At 42.7% G+C, this 10756-nt stretch overlaps 1 long non-coding RNA gene across 4 annotated transcripts in view; it reads right to left on the bottom strand.

Moving 5' to 3' along the window:
* The window catches only part of LOC139358710 (uncharacterized), a 55213-nt gene extending 45865 nt beyond the window's left edge, over positions 1-9348 (bottom strand). Inside the window, exon 1 of one of the 4 annotated variants that reach the window (XR_011614082.1) lies at positions 9222-9348. This is a non-coding gene — a long non-coding RNA (uncharacterized lncRNA). The remainder of the gene's footprint in view (positions 1-9221) is intronic. The other 3 variants (XR_011614099.1, XR_011614071.1, XR_011614113.1) reach the window with 3 other exon arrangements.
* Positions 9349-10756: the final 1408 nt, after the last annotated feature.

The raw sequence follows: 10756 nt of genomic DNA, 5'->3' as shown, positions 1-10756 counted from the left end.
GAATTCTGGGCTAAAAGAAAACTAAAATCTAGATTTCTAAATTCTAGACAAGCCTATAGTATATATTAAGGACAAGGAGATGTCTGATATATCTTTGTAAGGTTTTCCAAGTACAAATGCTGGAGGCTTCTCTGTTCCTAAGTTCCCAAGAAGAAAATGCAGCAGTGCCTGATGCCTAGTGGGCCTAGAGAAATATTAACTAACTGGCTCATTTTCTGCTTCACTCAACTGATTTTCTCCTCACTCTCTACTGCTAAAGATGAGACAGGTTCTGTTTTACTCATTCTCCCCAGCTTCAACAGTGAAAACAATGTTAAACAACTCCAGGGTCTTTCCTTTCCCTTTCGCTCTGCTCTCAAACATACACCATCCTCCCTCCTTAATTTCCTTTTCCACTTGCTTCTCCAGCCTTCCCTTTTGTTACATCCTTTTTGCCTCTGCCTCCTCCTGTGCCTCTGGTAACCACTGGGTAGTCAATGAAGAAGCCAGTGTGTTCCCCTACTGCCACATCATATCCTAAGCTCATCTTCCCTGACCTTGAGAGGGCATGAGGTGCATCTTGGTGCTCTCAATAAACCAAAGTTGTTTTAATAAGCCTAGTGAGACTAAGATGTTTAAATTCTTCTTCTCACTCTCATCACCGCAATGTGAGATGGATCCAGATATGTTGCAACAGCATAGCCTTGGGCCAGCAGCTCTTGAGTTATAAAATGTTGCAGCAAACTCTCCTTGCATAGCAATGTTATCACCCAAGAATTCCTTTTTTCCTTCCCAGATACCATGTTTATACAATCCATCCAAGCAGGAGCTTAGCAGTGGCACATGAGTCCACTGAACCTAATGCTTCCCTAATTGCACAATTAAGAGGTGGCAGACATTTGAATTGGCAGCTGGACTGCAGTAGGTGGAAATAAGAACATTGTGTTCCTTTGCATGTGAAATAATGTATGGTTTTTCCAGCATATGATGAAGTTGCAATAAGAAGGAAAATCTGGACTTTAGCTTTTTGGTTTTCCTCTGGATATAAATTTTAGAGAATCTCTCCATGCTGTAAAACCTTGTAGCACTTCGTATCTGTTGTGGAGCATCATTCCCTTTATCCTGCCTCTCAATGTCATGATTTGTATGCCTGTCTTATCTTTGAGCAGCTGTCAGGTCTTACCAGTTTTCACATTCCACCCTCATCCCTTTATCTACCCAATGTCTAGCATAAGTCCTTTGAATGCACAGAGTTAGCATTCAGTGACTATTTATTGAACTATTAAAGTTGCTTTGCTTTGGAGCTGTTTTTGTCTAACCCTTCCACTGCTCCATTTTATTTAGAAGGACTTAGGATTTAATATATTAGAAAGATGGCTGTAAGGGATTCAAATTGTCAGGTCTCAATGGTTGCATTTTCTTTGGGAAACTCTTAATACAAAGGAGTGGTCCCCAGTGATCACATCGGTGTTCTGAGACTCTACCTTGTCTCCCAAACACATCCTACCATAGCTGATTGATTCAGGGGATATACATAACAGGATGGGTCCATTGTCACTTCCAGATATTTAAAACCTTAAGGGAATGCGCTTGAGCTGAGTTCTAGTAAAGACTTGGATCCTGAGGGAAGATTCAAAGGCTTATCACTAGAGCTGCCCTTGTTCCCACTTCACCTGAGATCTGGTCTTTCTGCTCCTCCTTAAATCCTTTGAACTGCCCCAGCATCCTTCTGGAAAATCCCTTTTGTTCTCAAGTTGACTAAGATCCGTTTCTGTTGCACACCCTCAGTTGACCTAAGCCAACAGAATGATTGGAAAGGGCACAAAGAAAGCCTGCTGGGCTTCGAGCCTGATGCCGCCTTCGACTTGCTGTGTGATATAGTATAAGTCATAAACCAATCTGAACCTCACACACTCATCTTTAAGTCTATATTATCACCAGAGATTCAAGAAAATGCCAGCAAGAATATATTGAAAGATGGATGGAATTGTAAGATGCAGACGTGGCAGAGAAAGTTTATTGTGGGAACAAGGAACGGCACAGGAAAAGACATGGGCATAGGAAAGCAGGGGCCTGTTTGGGAAGCAGAAGGAACCCCTCTGGAGCATAGGGTTTCTTGTTTTAAAACGTAGTTAATTGTTTTATTATTATTATTTAGGTATAGCAAGGCCAGTAGACTAGATGACTGTTATCAAAAAGATAGTTATACTCACAGATGCCAAGAGAAGCAGACATGCCACACCACAGGGGCCCACTCAGGGAAGCACCAGAGTCCATCAGGAGGCAGAAGGAAAGGAGAAAACATGAGCAAGAGCCTTTATGGTGGTTTCCAAGGGAAAGAATGGGCAAGGCAGATTAAGCAGATTAAGGATTGACTAATTTGAATAATTTCAGCTATTTCAGGGGCATAGGGACTACTCCTAGTTGTCTGCTAACTGGCCCTGGAGTGATTAGGGCAGGGGATTATAGTCCTAAGTATGACAGCCCAATAGAGAAGGTATTTGCAGGTGTGGGCTCTGGATTGGGTGGTTTGCCTTTGAAAGGTATGCTCAAGGGCAAGTTTTTTATGGTCTCTAGGAATGGGCTAGCTCTGGAAGGGGCAGCGACTCCAGGGTCTGCAAGGCACCAGATGTCAAAGCATTAAAATACAAAAAATAAATAACATGGTTAATACATCCCTGTAGCAAGACTAGAAGGAGGAAATGGAAGCTGAGTCTAGATCATAAGGGACCACAGATGTTAAACTAAGGAGTTTGGTTTTCATTCTGCAAATAATGTTCTGCACACCCTGAAGAATTCTGAGCAGAGGAATAATATAAGAGCTGTATATTAGGAATACTACTCTGGTGTCTTTGGACAGGATGGGGTAGCTTTAAGGGCCAGATCAACAGATCCCAGTAAATACTGGATGTGGGGTTGAGGGAAAGATAGGAATAAAAACCAACTTCAATATTTCAAGCCTTTGTAACTGTAGGATAGTGCTACTACTAACAGATGCAGGTGTCTGAGAAGAAGACATCTCTAACAGGAAACTTAAGAGGTAAGTGGGCAGAAATGATGAGTTGTGCTTCAGAGATGTTGATGCGACCACGTCCAACAGGAGTTCTCGTATAGTGTTGCTTGTGTGATTATCTGGCATTGTATGTGTCTCGACTCCCCAAACCGTCAGAAGAACCTCAAAGGACTTGTATCTTATTGTCTTTGTCCCTCCCTCATATCTAGTGCAGTGCCTCATTCCTCTGGTCCTTGTCAAGTTCCTTCACAAGGCTAGCACAGGCTATTTCGCAGGGGGCGCATCTACCAGAATTTGTCCATATGAAAGAGGAACCACTCTGGGCATTCTGACTGCCAGGCTGGGGTCTAAAGATGTCATGAGTTTACACACTCAGGACATGGATGAGACTTAACTCTAGTAAGCCATGGTTTCCTCATACTAAATAAAACCCTTTCTGAATGTTCTTTAAGATCTTTTCCAGTGCTAAAATTCTGTAAATAATTTCTGAGATTTTGTAATGCTAGAAAGGTGCCTAGAGCTACCTAACAGATCAAGGAAATTGACTACCCTTGTTTTGTCAATATCAAGTTTAGGCAACCTCTTTCATCTTGACTCTTACTAAACCTTGTTGACCTAAGAAACAATTAATTCTAAAGGTATTAAAGTCTCTCTATTCTTTCCCCATCCTCTTAACCTTGTTCTTTCCTTATGTCCAACACAAGGAACCCCCACCAAGTTGGCTTATCTATTGGGGTGAGTAGGTCCCAATTTATGCTTCAAACACAACAGGCAGATGTCAATCACTGAACCAATTCAGGACTTCTTTGGAGTATCCTAATTATACTACAAGAACGTGGATATGAGTGGGCCATAAATGGCAAAGAAACATGCATGCAAAATGTAAAGTGGTATGAAGAAGAAAACAGTCAGAAGAAGGAAGGGGGAAAGGAAGTCACAGCTACTAAGGGTCTTCCATACATGGCCCTCTACTAGATTTCCTGGGTCCTCTTGTTAACCACTCCCATAGTGCTTTGAACTTCAATTTTAACATCATCAGTGTTGTAAACATATTCAATATCTCTCTTCCTGTTAGAATGTATGCTCCAAGGAGACAGAGACTATACAATGTCTGTCTTATTTACGTCTCTATTCTGGTTCCTCCCAGAGTTCCAGGCAAATGGTGGTGGCTGGGTATTACATGAATAATTGAATAAACACATTTAATCCTACAGTGCTGCAAAGTAACAATATAACAATATCACAATTTACAGAAGTTCAGGCTCAGAGGGATATAGTGACTTGCCTGTGGTCACATGACTAGAAAGTTGAAAAATCTGAAGACTGAAAGTGGGTACCTGGAGCCAGACTCCTTCGATTCCCCTGCAAGACCCTCATGAAAACTCTCCCATGCAGTGTCACAGTCACGTTCTGTGTTTGTTCTTTGTAACAGAAATGGGCCACAGCTAACTTAAGCAAAACAGTTTAATGGATGATATCAGGGGTTCACAGAATGGAAGAACAGTTAAGAAACTGGGGCAGAGCTGAGATTTCAGGAGCAGGAGTAAGTAAAGGTTGAATGAGGTCCATGGAATGAGGTCTTCTCCAACAGGTTTTTTCCATTCTTTCTCTTCACTCGGCTCAATTCAGAGTCCAAGAGAGAGAAATTAATTGGCTAAAGGAGGGCAGAATGCCTTATTGACAACCCCACCAAGACTGTATGTAATGGGGAAGAAGAAATTCCCCCCAAATAATCCAAGTGATCTTACCAGAAAAAAGTGGGAGTGTGTGCTAGGCATCCAAAAAAATAGCAGTGTCCACTACAAACTGCTACATGGAGACTTCCAGCATCCTGAACCAGAAATAAGTCCCCTTGTCAAGCTGCTGCTTTCCCTGTCCACCTCTAGGAGGTGTTCGTGGAGGATGGAGGGATAAATGGGGATCTCTCACAGCGCCATCCTTGAATGCCAGCAGGGCTTCTCCTTAGAAGTTTCTAAAGTGTTGAAGAAAGTGAGAACTCACTTGTCTCCCATCCAACACCCACCCTCCCCCCAGCTGACCTGATGAGGCTGTTTTTTCGTTGTTGCTTCTGTTTTTGTTCACACCTTCCTGTGGGATCATTTCAAACCCCTATTTCCTGATGACCCAACATCCTTCTGCAATCAACTAGCAGGGGGTGAAGCTGCCAAAACCTCAGGCAGCAGCCCTGTTGGGCACTGTTTTCAGCAACATCCTGTGTTCACAACTTTCCAGCTCAGCTCTAAATGCCAATTTTGGTTTGTGAAAATTTCCATGGCCCCCTGCTAAGCTACTCTTCTCATATCCCAGTTCACAGGTACAGAGATGTTGGCCTCTCATGCTGGGTCCCAGCCACCACCCTGTCCTCTGTGCCATCATTACCTTGTACCCGGCATTTTTTATGTTGGTAATATGCTCTGACTTCTGAAGCATCCCAACAACACCTTTCGGGAGGGGGACATATCTAGGAACCCCTAGACATGGAACCCTTTTATAGTCACACGGTGTAATGGTGGCAGAACCAGTACTGGAAACCAAGGTTTTTGGCCACGGTTCCAGCCTTCTTCACTAATAAGGCCGCTTATTCAGTTCAGTGAGAGGCTTATAATTCTTCTATAGTACACCCAGAGAACCACAATTCTTCAGTTACAACAAAGCTCTGAATTTTCTGTCGAAGTAATTGGTTTCAGAACTTTCCCTCACATCCCATACATCACTTCAATATACATTATTTTTATATTTTTAATTAATATTTTTTCTTTTTTTCTTAGAGACAAGGTCTTGCTCTGTCACCCAGGCTGGAGTGCAGTGGCCCAATCATAGTTCACTGCAGCCTCAAACTCCTGTCTTCAACTGACCCTCCCACCTCAGCATCCCAAATAGCTGGAACTATAGGTGCCACCATGCCTGGCTAATTTTTTATTTTTTCTAGAATCAGGGTCTTGCTATGTGGCCCAAGCTGGTCTTCAATTCCTGGCCTCAAGCAATCCTCCTACCTAGGTCTCCCAAAGTGCTGGGATTACAGGCATGAGCTACTGCACCCAGCCAATATACATATTATTTTTAGTGGTACAACTACCTTGAGATTTACCATTAGCCTCATTTCAGAGGGAAAAACTGAGGCTTAAAGAGGGTAATTTGTCTCAAGTACATATAGTTAGTAAGTAGTAGAACCAAGATTCAAACCTAGCATGCTGGCTCCAGAGCCCCTGTGTTTTTTCATTGCACTTAAAATCATTACTATCTCGCATAGGTGTTTTCTGTCCTCCTATAACCACACACACACACACACACACACACACCATCCTCTCCCCAAGGACCTATCTAGCAGTCTCTCTGTCATTTGTTTTAACAGCTTTCTTGAAGTATAGTTTACATACCATAAAATTTACCTATTATAAGGGTACAGTTTGATTTTAAGTAAATTTATACACTTGTACAATAATCACAATTACAATAATAATTCAACTTTAGAATACTTCTATATTTTGCCTTTTCTAGAAATTTCACATAAATGAAATTATACAAAACATTTTTTATCTCTGACTTTTTCTACTTAACATGTTTTTGAAATTCATCCATATTGTTGCATGTATCAGCAGTTCATTCCTTTTTATTGCCAAGTAGTAGTCCATTGTGTGAATATACCACATGTCCACAGCTAATGGACATTTGGATTATTTCCAGCTTGGGCTAGTATGTATAACATGGCTATGAACATTTGCATATAAGTCTTTGTGTGAATCTGTGCCTTCATTTCTCTTGGGTAGATACTTAGGAGTTTAATTGCTGGGTCATATAAAAAATATATGTTTAACATTTTGAGAAACTTCCAAACAATTGTCTAAATCAGCTATACCATTCTATGGTTTCAATTTCACCACATCCTTGCTGACACTTGATATTGTCAGTGGATATTAATAGTTCATTATAGTTTTAATTTGAATTTCTCTAATAAGTAATGATGTTGAACATCTTTTTATATGCTTATTGACCATTCATATGTCTGCTTTGGTGCAATATCTATTCAAATCTTGCTCATTAAAAAAAATCAGTTTGTCTTACTGAATTCTTTATATTTTCTGAATATAAATACCTTATCAGGTATATGATTTGCAAATATTTTATTCAAGTCTGTGACTTGTCTTTCCATTTTCTCAATGGTATCTTCTGAAAAAACAAAAGTTTTAAATTTTGATAAAGTTGAATTTATTACTTTTTTTAAGGATCATGTTTTTGATATCACGTCTAAGAAACCTTTGCCCTAATCCATGTTTCTCCTATGATTTCTTCTGGGAATTTTATAGTTTAACTCTTACATTTAAGCTGTGATTCATTTTTAGTTAATTTTTGCATATGGTTGTTGTGAGGTCAGAATGTAAGTTAATTTTTTTTTTTTTTTTGCACAGGAATATCCATTGCTCCAGCATCATTTATTGATGACTATTGAATTTGACACCCTTGTCAAAAATCAATAGACCAGAAATGTAAGAGTTTATTTCTGGAATCTACTCTGTTCTATTGATGTATATGCCTATCTTTAAGTCAATACCACACTATTTTGATCACTGTAGCTTTATTTTTTAAATCCTCCAACTTTGTTCTTTTTCAAAGTTGTTTTGATTTCTCTAGGTCCTTTGCATTTTCATATAAATTTTAGTATCAGCTTGTCAAGTCCTATTTTGATATGGGTTGAGCTGAAACTATAGTTTAACTTGGGGACAACTGCTATCTTAACAATATTGAATCTTCTGATCCATGAACATTGTGTGTCTCTCCATTTGTTTAGATCTTTTTATATTTTTCTCAGCAATGTTTTGAGGTTTTCAGTATATAGATCTTCTACTTCTTTTGTTAAAATTATTCCTAAGTATTTTATTCTTTTTATGCTATTATGAGTGGAATTGTTTTCTTAACTTCATTTTGGACTGTTTGTTGTAGTGTATCCTGCAACTTAGTTTGCTTATTCATTCTAGTAGATTTTTATAGATTTCTTAAGCTTTTCTACATACAAAATCATGCCACCTGTAATAAGGACAATTTTACTTCTTCCTGCTTCAGTCTGCATGTCTTTAATGTCTTTTCTTGCCCTTTTGCACTGGCTAGGATCTCCTGTATAAAGCTAAATAGAAATAGTGAGAGCAAACATTCTTGACTTTTTCTGCTCTGTCCTTTGCTCTGTTTTCAAAGGGAAGCCTGATGCTTCTTGCAGAGAAGGAGAAGGTAAAGCTTTTCTGCTTCCTTAGGGGGTCTCTTCAGTATCTCCTCCTGCTTTCTTGCCTAAAAGACTTATGAAACTCGTAAGATACCATCTCTCTCTCTCCCTCAGAGGTCCCTCTGGAGCAGCCTCATCCTCAGCACCAGAGTTTTAGTACCTCGGAGGAGTAGCACTTGCTTTTTGGCCCCTTCCATGGGGATTCAGTGAGAAGGAATTAAACATTAACTAAAATGTTTGGAACTCTGATGAAAGATCTTCCCAAACCCCAAAAGGAGCTGAGAATGAGTCTCAGGAGAAAACCCTGACAGCTGAGACCTTCCTAGGCACTGTGGGGTTCTGCAGTTAGCCCCTATCTCTACACTCCAGCTGCCTGTGCTCTCTTTTCTCCCGTGCTCTTCAGAGCACCTGCTACACTCCAAACAGTCTAATCCCTCTAAAACCTCATAAACCCACCGTGCTCATCTCCCGGGCTTTGGCTATGCTGCCCCTTCCCTCCTGGAATGCCTTCCCACTTTCCTGTGCTTGTCCATATCCTGCCCATCATTCAGCACCTTACTCCAGTTCTTCCTCTTCCACAGAGCCCTTCCTGATCATTCTGGCCCTAAGAGATATCTCTACAGCTGTACTCTGACTGCCACCCAATTTAGCACATGATCACAGCGGGTTTGTACCATGTAATTAGTATAGGTTTTCCCTGGCCACTTGGATGTAAGAAACTTCCCATTTATTTGTTCTACATTATGATCTCTGGCTTGGCGCTAGCCACGAACACAATGAGAAATCTAGTATCAGCCACTAACAGGGACGCCCCCTCCTTTCTGAGGTTCCTGCAGTGGCTGTTGGGGCTGGCCTTTCTTTCAGCACACTATTATCACTGACAGGTTATTCACTCTTTATGCCCCAAAGCCGATTAGGTAGCCAGTGCCGCTATGCTGAACCCAGTGCGACTTCTCAGCAAATCCTTGTTGTGCTGAGTTCCCCTCCTACTACCCTCCCAGGACCTGTTCTTTGTACCTCTCCGCACCGCGCAGTTTTCCAGTGCTCCTCGACTCCTCGCAGGGCCGGGCAGTAGCCACTCCGGATGGCCTAGCCTTGCCCCTTCGTGATCATGGAAGTGGGCGGGGAGCGTGGTGAGCTGGTGTGGCTGGAGCGAGAGAACCCCGAGGCCCGGAGCGGAAGTCAGCACCCACCCCCATGCCACGTCCCTGGCAGTCCCGGCCTTCCCCTTCCGGGGGCCGCCCTGAGGCCTCGGGCAACCTCATCCACGGCCCTGGAGCCCATCATGTCCCACGGTTCGCGTTTTTCCTCCTGGAGACTGCATGCCTGTCTTTCCGCTTTGCCAGTGTCCTTCGCACGCGGAGGGCCCTGAATTACAGAAGTCGCTTTTCTCCAGTCAGTTCAAGCCAGCCTGGCCGAGTCCTTCATTCTCCTTTGTCAACGAGGCCAAGACTCAGTTGTTCACCCAACTGTGTCTTGCTGGGGGGCAGCCCTTTTCCTGCCCTTCCCTTCTCTCTCAGAAGCCCCAAGTGTGCCTTTCCCGGACCCTGCTCTGAGCGCATGGAAAATCTGCTTCGGTCGCAGATCTCGAGTCGTTGGCCTCCCCTCATTTCTGTCTTTCGCTTCTGCCCGCGTGGGGCCACTTTGGTATAGGTGGGAATGAAGCCGGGGAGGGAGGAGTAGATGGGAACAGTTTGCAGCTGGCAGCTCGCTGATTGAGTGTTATTTTACTGCTGGGCCGAAATGACCGCGGTAGTGCTCCCGGGGAGGCCTCTATAGCTCCAGGCACGATGTGTCGTGGACCCATCCAGTGCTGGCCCCGTGCAGGAGCACAGGTTGCGGTCTGGTCGCTGCCCTGGGAGCTCAACATCGGAGCTGTCAGAGGAGAGTGCCCTGTGAGTGCGTGAGAAATGGAGGTATTTCTTTCCAGGATTTACCACCCGATGTATTTTCAGGGAGAATCTTCCTAGGTACCTCCACTTCTCAGTCCCTCAACTCAACAGCCTCCACCCATTTCCACGAATCCGCTGGATTTACTCTTGCAAAACACGGTGTGGAACTGACTTCTAACTGGAAGCCTTTCTTTTCCAACCCCATCCACTGCAATTCTTCTGTTTTCAGCACTCTAGGGTTCTGTTTGATTTGTGTGTGTGTGTGTGTGTGTGTGTGTGTGTGTGTGTGTGTGTGTGTGTGTTTAGCTCGGGCTTTGAAAGAATCTGAAATCTTATCCTTTAATTTCAAATCCCCTAAAGCCAGAGAGTGCATCTTTCCCTGTCCCACACAGTGCCTAGTTCAGTTCTTGTCCCACAGTATATTAACCAACTGCCACAAAGCCTCATGTATGCCACACAACTAAACACCAGGACGTCTGAAGGAAAAACTCTAGAGTGGCCCTTTGGAGCAGGAAGAGCTGCTACACTCCCAATGCCCTCTGAGAACTGCCAGGTCCCATGATGCCTTCTCTTGTGTGTAGACTGAGATGTTTTCATTAAGGGTAACACGGTGATTTTCTGTTTGTGCTCCCTTAATCAAAAAACAAAAAAAGATTTGGT

Source organism: Macaca nemestrina, chromosome 1 (assembly GCF_043159975.1).
Source record: "Macaca nemestrina isolate mMacNem1 chromosome 1, mMacNem.hap1, whole genome shotgun sequence".
Classification (NCBI taxonomy): Eukaryota; Metazoa; Chordata; class Mammalia; order Primates; family Cercopithecidae; genus Macaca; species Macaca nemestrina.
This window is presented reverse-complemented; position numbering and strand designations above follow the sequence as displayed.